Source organism: Papio anubis, chromosome 7, assembly GCF_008728515.1.
Source record: "Papio anubis isolate 15944 chromosome 7, Panubis1.0, whole genome shotgun sequence".
NCBI classification, from domain to species: Eukaryota; Metazoa; Chordata; class Mammalia; order Primates; family Cercopithecidae; genus Papio; species Papio anubis.
Window position 1 is genome coordinate 92149762 of NC_044982.1, and position 11998 is coordinate 92161759.

General features: G+C 38.6%; 2 long non-coding RNA genes and 1 pseudogene across 5 annotated transcripts in view; 2 read left to right on the forward strand and 1 right to left on the reverse strand.

The window, feature by feature from the left end:
• The window catches only part of LOC103886062, a 28895-nt gene extending 22298 nt beyond the window's left edge, over positions 1-6597 (forward strand). For all 4 annotated transcript variants that reach the window (XR_004184992.1, XR_002523225.2, XR_004184991.1 and 1 more), the window contains 2 exons: positions 2660-2807; positions 4713-6597. This is a non-coding gene — a long non-coding RNA (uncharacterized LOC103886062). The remainder of the gene's footprint in view (positions 1-2659; positions 2808-4712) is intronic.
• A 2242-nt stretch (positions 6598-8839) lies between these two features.
• On the reverse strand, positions 8840-10645 carry LOC103886064 (annotated as a pseudogene).
• On the forward strand, positions 10386-10965 carry LOC108586815. The gene is made up of 2 exons (XR_001904626.1): positions 10386-10477; positions 10610-10965. It is a non-coding gene; the product is annotated as an uncharacterized LOC108586815 (long non-coding RNA).
• The last annotated feature ends 1033 nt before the right edge of the window (positions 10966-11998 follow it).

Genomic DNA, 11998 nt, shown 5'->3' on the forward strand with positions numbered 1-11998 from the left:
GGTCAAATATGGCTTGAAGAAAACAGAATACTGAGACCAGTAAGAATAGGTATTGAGCTAGCCAACGGGCTGTAAATAAAAGAGATCAAGTGGAAGTGGGATGTTATAAAGTTGCAGTGAAACCCATGGTCTCAGTCACAACGCTTTCTTAAAGCAGTTGCTTTTAAAAGCATTTTAACCTGTAAATACACTGTATATCACCACTCATTCATTTATAATATGTTTCCCAGATGAGTAACAAAAATTGTTATATATAACAAATATTTCCCCAAAGAGCTTTTAGCCTCACTACATGTAATGTAGCCTACATTCTATTGGCATTTTGTGAATGCATCTTCCAACCCAATATATTAATTTTAAAACCTGGGTGTTAAATGCAATCTGAAAATCAGTGTTCTGCAGCAATAGTTACCAGCTGCAAGTGGAGAAAGCAGAAGTCAGATTTATTCAGAACCAAGGAGTGACATGGTAGTCACTGGAAAGTCAAAGAAGGAAGCAACTCTGGGGTGTCAGCAAGAACACAACTGAAGCATCGGATGGTGGGCAGGGAGGCAAATAAAGTAAGAAGTAGACCTAAGAATTAAGCGGCACTAAAACATGAATAAGAAATTTATATTTGGAGTTATGGAAATCTTGGTTCAAATCCCAGCTCTCTCCAGCTCTGAGCTGGACAAGATTAAGTTGTTGTGAAGATGCAATGAGATCGTTTTAAAGAGCTTAGAGTAGTTCCTGGCAAATAGGAAATGTTTATTCATTTAATGCTAGCCACTTGACAGTGGTGGTAAGAGTAGGCTCAGCTGACAGAAGACAATAGGAAAAGTAACACATAAAGATGTCACCAGAAGACAAAGCTCTGGATTGAAGATTTGGAAGTTGGAAAAACTCTTGGAAGCTTAGCAAAATTGTATATAATCAGACCCATATGAAATGGAGTGCTATTGCAAGTTACTGTGCTGAAGAAGTTGAGGCTCTAAGACCAAAATGTTGGCAAATGGCTTGGATTTGGAATAATGAAGAAGGGAGGCCAGGAGTCAATCCTAAAGTAATGACAGGAAGTTGGCGGGTGTCCCAGAGAGAGGTCACTTCTGGTAAGGAGTATAGGGAGAGAATGGAGGCAGAGGAGTTCTGTAAACTAAAATCCAGTGATTTGGGAATAAAATGAGCCTCCCAGTTTCCTTGAATAAAGTACTTGAATCTGAACCAATATTTTCTTGCTCCCAATGTATATATCAGGATAAAATATTTTGACACATCATAAAATGCATATAATTGATAGATACAATACTTCACACAAGAATATAACACATCATGTTGTTCAGATAGTCATATGCCTAGTGCAAGGCATTCAAAAATATTTGTTGAATAAATGAAAACTCCCAGCTCTGCCACTTACTTAACCACAAAAAAATTGTGTCATCAGTAAAATGGATATGGTGATGCCCACCTATACATGAAGTACCTGGAACACATTAAGCACTCAATAAATAGTAGCTGTTATTGTTGTTTTAAGTATGTGTCAAACAGTGTTGTAAATGCTTTATAAGAATTTAAAAACTACACCACAGGAAACATTTTCTATTTCATGTGAGCAATATGTATGTTTTGTATTTTAAAGAGAAAAAAATGTGTTTAAATAACCAGTCAAGTGTCTGATACACATTACCTTGACTGTATATTAGATTAATTCATCTATAATTGTTAGTCATTTCCAAGACCAATGTAGTTGCCTGCCACTTCCTAGCACACCTGGCCTGCACAAATATGTGGGTCTGATACAATGTCAAAAATGCAGGAAGCTATATGAGATTCCAACCCTCTATTTTTCCAAGTGTAAAAGAACTTATGAATCAAGAGCCAAATGAACAATATAATGCTCTTTCTGATAATCTGTCAACAAGTCTGCAACCATATCAGGCATGTTATATCATTACAAATTGCTCAATGCTATTATGAAAAGTATTTGCAACAAGTGAGACTTCTGGAGTTCTCTGCAGTTCAGGGATCCACTCAGTGACTTGTCCTAAGGTCCCATTAGGACGGAAGTGCCCTTCCTGAGAGTGTGGCAGCGTAATAACACTGTAGTACCTGGACCTTTTACACTGCTGTCTCTGAAGCAGTGGATTATTTCATCAGCAGGAGAGAGAAGGGTGAATTGTATAAAGTGGAGCCTGAGAGTGTGTTTTTTATTCTTTAAAATAAAAAATTAAGAACATAAAAATCTGTTTTCCTTTATCTCTTCTTTTCAGAATGGGGCAATGGTATCACCAGGGTTTGGAAACTCAGAACTAGATCAAATCTCAACTCTTAATCTTTTCATGGCTGATGTTGAGAATGTTTGACTTTAGGGACTTGCATTTTATCATTTGTCACATAGGGAGAGTGCTACATTTTTGGCTAAAATTAAAGTAATATGAACGCATTTGAAAACAGTAGGGAGATCAACTATTAATTTCCCCTCTTCTCTTTCATTCTACTCTGTTTTTTTGTTTGTTTGTTTTTGGTTTTTCGTTTTTGTTTTTGTTTTCAGAAAAGCAGAAGTTGAAATAGTGTTACTAGCCAAGTCCACAGCAGGATAAACTGATGATGCAAATTTTGTGGGCTCAGAAAACTTGTAACAATTTGGCAAAGATGGTAAATTTCATTTTCTTTTTTTTTGCAGCAAATCTTCCTCAAGTTGCATGAGAAAAATAGAGGATCATGCATAATCTAATCTCATAAAACTCAGATGTTGACATAAACACAAACACCAATGATGACTTCACTTGGGATGTTCAGGTGGAAACAAAACACCGTTGAGAGCACAACAGGTGATCCAAAGACCTCTAGAATGGTCATGAACTAAGATTCCTGCAGATTGAGGCACACTATGTAATATGGTTGTATTTACCATAGAACTGGATGAGTGTTAAGTTGTAAGGTCAGGTTGTGCCTTTGTTAATCAGAAACACTACATTGCCATCCCCATTTCCATGCTTTATGCATTTGTAAATACAAGGGTCCGGTTTACATATGTTAGTCCCAAACAAGGTGAAAACATAATTAGCAGCAAAATAGAAAATTTTAATAAAACCCACAAAACATAAGGGAGCCAATCATTCTTAACACATAAGAAATGGTTTGCTGGAAATCTCTTGTTATTCCTTAAGTATGGAAGCTAATAATGAAATTTCTTCTTATGATGAAAACTATAAACATTTACTTTTCATATTGGAAATCACTGACTTGATATGCATAACACTTCTTTTTTTTTTGAGACAGAGTCTCACTCTCTCGCCCAGGCTGGAGTGCAGTGGCAAGCTCTGCCTCCCAGGTTCACGCCATTCTCCTGCCTCAGCCTCCTGAGTAGCTGGGACTACAGGCACTCACCACCATGCCTGGCTAATTTTTCATATTTTTTAGTAGAGATGGGGTTTCACCATGTTAGCCAGGATGTTCTCGATTTCCTGACCTCGTGATCTGCCCGCCTCAGCCTCCCAAAGTGCTGGGATTACAAGTGTGAGCCACCGCACCCAGCCAACTCTTCTTTATATATAGATAATAGATCCAAAGTTTTTGAAGTCCTGTATAAACAACAAGCTTCCTTTTACCAGGCAGTAGCTATAATTTTCTTCCCTTTATTGCAATATCAATATTTGCAGTTTTTCTATTTTTCTTTTTCAAAAATGTATCCTTGAAGACAGGAAAAATTTTAGTAAGTAATTGTGGAGGCATCTCCCACTCAAGACTCTTAAATTTGAATTATGATTATTTTTAACTTTTGGTCCTCACAAACAATTAGGCTGAGCTTCATCTATGTCAAGAATTAAAGGATTTTCATTTGTTAGGTCTTTTCAGGTTATATATCTTTAGGTTAAGAAGGAGGTTCAAGGATACAAAATGCTAAAGCTATGGCACAGATGGCACTTATCCACATGGGGATGCATGCTCCTTCTAAAGAAAACCAAAATTGACAAGTACAAAATCATGTCATCTATTAAGAGTATTCACTGACTATGTTTTCTTGAGATAAATAAAGCTGCTTTTTCGCAGTGTGGCAACTCCTCAAAGAGCTAAAAACAGAACTAACATTCGACCCAGCAATCCCATTACTGAGTATATGCCCAAAGGAATATAAATTGTTCTACATTAAAGACACATGGCAGGTGTATGTTCATTGTAACACTATTCACAATAGCAAAGACCTGGGATCAACCTAAATGCCCATCAGTGGTAGACTGGATAAAGAAAATGTGATACATGGATACATACACATCATGGAATACTATGCAACCATTAAAAAGAACGAGATCCTTTGAAGGAACATGGATGCAGCTGGAGGCCATTATTCTTAGGACTAACTAATGTAAAAATAATAATAAAAAAAATACTACATGTTCTTGCAAGTGGAGCTAAATGATGAGAACACATGGACACAAAGAGAGAAACAACAGACACTGGGGACCTACCTGAGAGTGAAAGTTGGGAGGAGGGAGAGGATTAAAAAAAAAAAAATCTGTTGGCATAGTATCTGAGTGACAAAATAATCTGTAGAGCAAACTTCCGTGACACAGGTTTACCTGCACATGTACCCCTGGACAAATCTGGACATGTACCCCTGAACAAATTGGGACATGAACCCCCGAACCTAAAATTTTGAAAACCTGCACATGGACGCATGAATCTAAAATAACAGTTTTAAAACTTATTTTCCTGCGCCCTTATTTTTCTAACAGAATGAGTCAAACACACTGAGTTGTCATACGGAAAACGGTTGCGTCCAGAGGGGAAGCAGGAATATTAACAAAGTCCATAACCCTGGTGTCTGAAGAATCAGTAACAGGCTCCCAAGCACTCGGTATCCCATTCGCATTTCCCCTGTGAGCACCCTCTCATGGATTTAATGTATCTCCCTCCACACCTCATTTCTTACATTGTGTTCGTGAAGAAAAAGTATTTTTGTGCTTGTGAAGTTACATAAATGGTATTTTGATATCTGTTTAGTTGCGTTTCCTCATTCATGCAATTATATTTTTAAGATTCCCCCACGTTGTTACATGTCAGTTTCATTGTGTCTGCAGTATAGTATTGCATCATAAACATACCCCATCTTATGGGTAAGATATTTACCATCTTATTGATGAACATCTAGGTTATTGATCTTATGCTGTAAAGCATACTTGCTTTCCTATTGACAAACCCCTAGGTTATTTCTAACTCTTTCCCTTAAAAAGAAATAAACGCCGGATGACATCCCCATATGTATTTTCTTATGTTATATATGAGAGTTTCTTAGGAGTATAAAACCAAGGATGAGACAAGTGAATTATAACACATATCTACATTTTGTTTCAATAAATAGTGCCAATTGTTATCTAAAATGGCTGCATCAATTTATATCCCCACAAGCAACATTGTTTAGCTTCACTCCATCAACTCTCCAGAATACCCAACTTTCACAATTTTAACAAATGGTATCTCTCAGTTGCTTCAATTCCATTTCTCTAGTTACTAGTGAAGTAGGTCCTTCACACACTCATTCGATGTTTGGCTTTACCTTTCTGCAAATTGTCCATTCTGATCCTCAGCCCATTATTCCTTTATGCGTTACGGTATACTTACATATATAATAGATGTTTATCACTTGACAGATGTAGACATAAAAATCACTATTCCTGGTCATTTATCTGTGATGGCCTTCATTGAATAAAATATTTAATTGTGATTTAGTCACATCCATTAATTTTCCCTTGGTGCTTTACTCTCTGAGTTTTGTTTAAAAGATAGGGTAATAAAATATTTTCCTATGTTCCTTTCTATCAATTATATAATCTTAAATTTCACTTTAAGGCCCAATCCACTTACAGTTGTTATATATGGTATAGTTATCTATAATGAGTTAATTTTTCCCAGCAGTATTTATAAAGCACTCCATTTCTTCATTAATTTTACTGTTTATTTTTAAACTATATACCAAAGTCCTATGCACATGGATTTGCTTCTGGACTCAAAACTGTTCCAGGATTCAGTTCTGAATGTAGCATCCTTTCTGCACTTTCTTTTGTGAAAGAAAGCCACTTTCACGGCTTTGTACTAGGCTGTGCTAGACAGCGCAGCTGATTCCACCCCACATAACAGCCCTACAGCCTTGTTCTTCTTTTTCAAAAATTTGAAATATTTTCATAATTTCTATTACTTCATGTGAATCTTAAGTAAATTTTCAAGGTTTCCTAAAAATTATTTTTCCATCTGCATTGAATTTACAGGTTAACTCAGACATAGGAGCACCTTTACAACATTGCCGTGTCTTCCTGAGCATGATACTGTAGTTCCATTTATATGATGCTGTGTCCTCTAAAGCAGTTTTAAATTTCTCTATAAAAGTCTTGTTCATTACTTGTATAATTAATTCCTAGGTCATTTGTGACCTTTTTCTGTTTTAAATAGTATTTTATTTACTATTACTTTTTCTCATCTTTTATTTCTAGGATAATGGACAAATGTTGACTATGGTCTGTAGATCTGTAATCAAACTATCTAGCTAGACACTCTTTTTTTTGAGACAGAGTCTCCCTCTGTGGTGAGGCTGGAGTGCAGTGGCATGATCTTGGCTCACTGCAACCTCCACCTCCCAGGTTCAAGTGATTCTCTTGCCTCAGCCTCCCAAGAAGCTGGCACTACAGGTGCACGCCACCATGCCCAGCTAATTTTTGTATTTTTAGTAGAGACGGGGTTTCACCATGTTGGCCAGGTTGGTCTCGATCTTCTGACCTTGTGATCTGCCTGCCTCAGCCTCCCAAAGTGCTGGGATTACAGGCATGAGCCACCGCACCCGGCCGATTCTCTCTCTTATTAGTTCCCATAGTTTATCAATGATTCTTGGAATTACCGGTAAATGTTACAAAAATAATATCCCTTATACAGCTTCTTTTTATTTCTGTTCTTATTTTTATATCTAGTGCCTCTAATACAAAATGAAAAACAGCAGAGAATCTTCATCTTGTTTCAGACTTTTAAGAAAATGTTTCTGAAGTTTCTTAAAAGTAATATTTTCTATAGGTTTGTGTTAAGAAGAACTTATTAGCATATACTTTTTTCTGCTTTTTAAAAGTAATCATGGTTCTTTCATGAGGCCATTAATGATGAATTGCACTGTAAGACTGTCTTTTGTTCAAACGTCCTATCCTCAAGTTTCTAGGATAAATTCCATTTGTTCATGGTAGATTCAAATATTGCTTTATTGGGCCTGTAATTTCCTTTTCTTATATTCATCTTACCCAGTCTTAGTTATACAGTCTTCAAAATAATGAGCTCAAGAGATATTTTGTCTTTTAAAATATTGTTTATATTTCTTCTATATTCATTTGTAATGTTTAAATATGAAATATTAAAAACGAATTATAAAATTTGAACATCCAAGAGAAATAGATACAATCAACAATGATTATCTTTGTTAACCACACATAGCACCCCTCTGTTGTTTTATCTATAGAGTAGGGACACTTTTATATATTTTATTACTTAGCAATCCCGTGTTGTGTTGTTTTCCACTATATGCATGTATATCTTTTCTCCTAAGTAGTTTGTAAGAGATTCTTTAGGGCAAGAATTATGTCCAACAATCCCTCATGTCTATAACTATTTGGTAAGTGACCTTCTCAAAGTGACATGGCTATGAAGCAGTCTAGCAAAGATTTGAACGCAACTATTTTGACACTAAATTCTGTGCTCTTGCCACTGTTTCATGTTCTTCTCTGCTGATGTGACTGGCCAAACTCACTTCATCACTGGCAAATAGGGTTATAGAATTTGTTGAATAAATTACAGTAAACACACACACAAAATAAAAATTTAATAAAATGTAAGTTTCAATCTTCCAATATTGATTTCTTATGCCCTTGCCTCCAGGATAGCTGTTGCGGTGTCTGTTATCAACTTGTTCCTTATTCCTTTGTAGACATTCTGCTTTTCCTTTTTGAATAATTTTATAGTTCTGTCTTTGAAGCCATTAGATTTCACTCAGTATATCTAGATATGGATACATGTTCAATCTGATATCAGTGTCTCTATTAAATCTTGTTCATTATTTCTTAAATAGTTCCTCTTCACCATCATCTCTTTGCTGCTATTTCTAATCATTTTTCACTTATCTCAGGGTGTTTATTATGCCTGTGGGGGAAAATCAAGAAATGGTGTTGTCGGGATTGCTATACTGGAATGATTCTGCCTCCATGAAGTCCTTCAGTCCTAAAACCATGGGGCCTAGGCTTTGCCCTTCCTGGCAATGCCTGGTTCCCTAGAAATAAAAATGGGTACCTGGGAAACAATTAAGGAAGAGTGAAAACCCAGAGAAATAAGGATAACAACACACCGAGGCACCCTTCCTGCTGCTGTAGCAGTTGAGTAGCAATTGTAAATAAGCAATTTCTCCTGTGTGCAGAGACATGGCTCAAACCAAGGCAGAATTCCCTGTGTCAAATGAATAATGGTTGTCATTGACCAAAGTACAGGTGGTACTTGGTGTATATTTTAAGAGAAAATGATATGCTCTGAGTATGGAAAGTATTATGTAAAGGAATAAAATTTTAATCCATATAGGCCTAGGTAGTTTTATTTTCTAAGTAATTTTTAAAACAAAAAAAACAATTTAAAATTTATTTTGTTCCAAATTTTAAAATAATCTTTCATACCCGCTCATTGCTAGTCGTATCAACTGTATTCCCTTGCTAGTATTTTTGTTGTTGTTGTTGGAAACTCAACTTTTATTCTGAGTTAAGCCTCTAGATAAAGTTTTAAGTCTGCCAAAGTAGTATTCCCCCTACCTTTTCTCTCCCCAACTATCAAGACCATTCTAGGAAGTAGGTCACTCTACCAAAAATGATTGAGCTGTGTTGGGCCTGAGAAAAAGTCGGCCAAAAGGAGCCGTTCTTTTATTTTTTATTTTTATTTTTTGAGATGGAGCCTCTCTCTGTCACCCAGGCTGGAGTGCAATCTCGGCTCACTGCAAGCTCTGCCTCCCCAGTACATGCCATTCTCCTGCCTCAGCCTCCCAAATAGCTGGGACTACAGGTACCCACCACCACACTGGCTAATTTCTTGTATTTTTAGTAGAGACGGGGTTTCACTGTGCTAGCCAGGATGGTCTCGATCTCCTGACCTCGTGATCTGCCCTCCTCGGCCTCCCAAAGTGGGTGCTGATAGTTAGGTTCATCCACCACCGCACTTGGAGCTCGACTGGAGTCGCCATGGGGCGTCGTCTGTCTTTGTGGCCCCACAGTACTCACATGTTCCACTTCAGCTGTGCCACTTCATTCCGTTGCCGCTGGGACTGGGGCTCCTCTAAGGATTTCTTCCACACGTCTTGGTATTCCAGCATGTGAATGCCTTGTGCTGATCGGCTGAAAGGTTCGTGGCGATGGATTGCCTCTCTTGGTGGACTGCACTGTGTATGACAGAGATGATGTACTAAACTCCACAGCTCGATTTGGCCAACTTCGAATTGAAAGGATGGTACTGGAACCAGGCCTCAGAAGTAGCTTGTCATCAAGATCTAGGAGCTTGTCCATTAGGGAGCTATTTCTTGCCTGTAGAGGCATCCCATGAACCAAGAGACCATTCACATTTGGCTGATGACTGCTTGCTTCACAGAGACTCATTGGATTTGAAGTAACGGACAGTACCTTAGACTGTGGCACTCATGGAAACACCAAAGGATGTGGTTCACTCAGCACACAAGAACTTTCTGAATCGGGTCTGGGAACTGCAACATTACTCTCATCATCAGAGGCAAATCCTTCCCAGTGACGACGTGTCAACTGTTCCATACAGCTCACAACCTTGCTCCATACATTGTCAAACACATAAACAAGGACATCTTCTTTCACACAGTAAAATGGAGCAATGGGAGGATACCCTCATTTCTGTTTCTCTGTAGCTGCTCCTGATTTCTTCCCATGAAATTCCTCTTCCATATCTGTGTGATCAAATGCTAGGTATTCCTCAGTTACTCCTTCCGAGATGATTATGGAGTCTTCCTCGTCTCTTTCCATAGAACAAAAGCTGGAGGATTTGGCAATAGAAGATGCTTTATGAGCATACGAAGATGAAAAACGTAACTTCTTTCCCCTTATACCAAATATAGTAGAATCTCTTTCTTGAGACAAGGTTGTTTCATATGAAGCTGAAACAGCAGAAGGGGATCTAGGATACAATCTATAATCTTCACTTGGAGTGATTGTCTGCCTACCTAGAATCCTGAGGTGAGGAAAGCTAGCTATTCACTGTTGGCAGTCTTCTTGTAGACTCTTGGTATGCACACTCAACTTCTGCTCATACAAGAGTTCATCGACGGCTGTGAACATTGCCTAGGCTTTTTCAGTGGCATTTTGATCGAGTTCACCATATCCCCAGGAGAAGTCCGAGCTGCCTTCAGTAGATATCCCTGCGCCTGTATAACTTGGAAAAGCAGAGAGTGAATTCCCAGCGTCGGCTGATGTAAAAGGTGATTCTCTTGTGATGTCAGACTCGCTTTGGGAACTTGTGTCTTTCTCATGACTGTCACTGGCGGGGAACTTTCCTCCAGCTTCTTGGGAGAGGGATGATGGTTAAGAGCATGTTTTGTTATTCCTTTCAGCTCCAAGCTCTGTGACACCGCCTTCCGAGTGTATCTGGAGATCCTCTTCCTCCTCCTACTCCTACTCCGCCTCCTCAGCCGCGGGTGGCCTGGGCCGGGGTGGGCACCGCAGGGTGAGGACCTCCGGTCCTGGCCCTCCCGCTGGCTCCGGCCTGGCCGCCTCCCACCACCTACCGGCCTCGTCTCGCCCCGTCGCCTAGTCTCCGAACCACCACCTCTCAGGGTCCCCACCTCTCCAGTCCCACGACCTCCCTGCTTTCTTCCCATGCTAGTATTTCTAATAGCATGCCCTGATTAACTCATTTTATCTTTTGGTATAAATCAATTACAATTAAAATAGAGTTTGATAAATCTCAGTGGAGCATTTTTTCATGTTAAAAGCATTTTTTTTCTCAAGAGATCAAGTGTGATTAACTTCAGTGAGAGGCTAAAAGTTCAAATTATTCTCAGTAGAGAGAAATAGTCAGTTACTTTCCTTACAGATTTTTTTTCCATTTCTAAATGCAGAATGTCAAATCTGCAGTAGTTGTATTCCAAAGCAAATTTAAGTTTTTTCTCAGGTAACAAGCGTGAACGTGAGGACTGATCCAAAAGGGCCACACAGAGGCTGCCAGTGGATTATGATCCCCGAAGCAGAAGCTCCTGAAAGAGATATGAATGTTGAATTTTTGCAGCTGCCCCTTCACCTTTTTGGTCCTATTTTCACTTGCCACAGTGCTTTTGAGAGTGATCGGTGTTGCATGGATCGGCCATTGCTTCCTCTTTACTACCTAACAGTATCCTATTGCTGGTATGTATGTACCATTAATTTTTCATTCACTGGTTGATAGATATCTGGTCTGTTTTCAGATTTGGTAAGTATAAAATCTGCCACACCATTCAAATATATTTAGCCATATGGACATTTGCCTTCATTCTCCCAGGAGTGGAATTGCTAATCATGTGTTTAACTTTTTTTTTTTTTTTTTTTTTTGAGACACAGTCTCTTTCTGTCCCCACGGTGGAGTACACTGGCGTGATCTCAGCTCACTGTAACCTCAGCCTCCTGGGTTCCAGAGATTCTCTTGCCTCAGCCTCCGTAATAGCTGGGATTACAGGCACACACCACCATGCCCGCTAATTTTTGTATTTTTAGTAGAGACGGGTTTCATCATGTTGGTCAGGCTGGTCTTGAACTCCCGACCTCGTGATCCGTCCACCTCGGCCTTCCTAAGTGTTGATATCACAGACATGAGCCACCATGCCCGGTGTGTTTAACTTTTTAGGAACTGCCCTTTTCATCAGCAAAGGTGGTGGAAAAGACAGTATCTAAGAAAATTACATTACAATGATAATATAAATATAAAAATTTATGAGTGTCATTGTTTAGCTCCTTGCCAGCACTTAGTA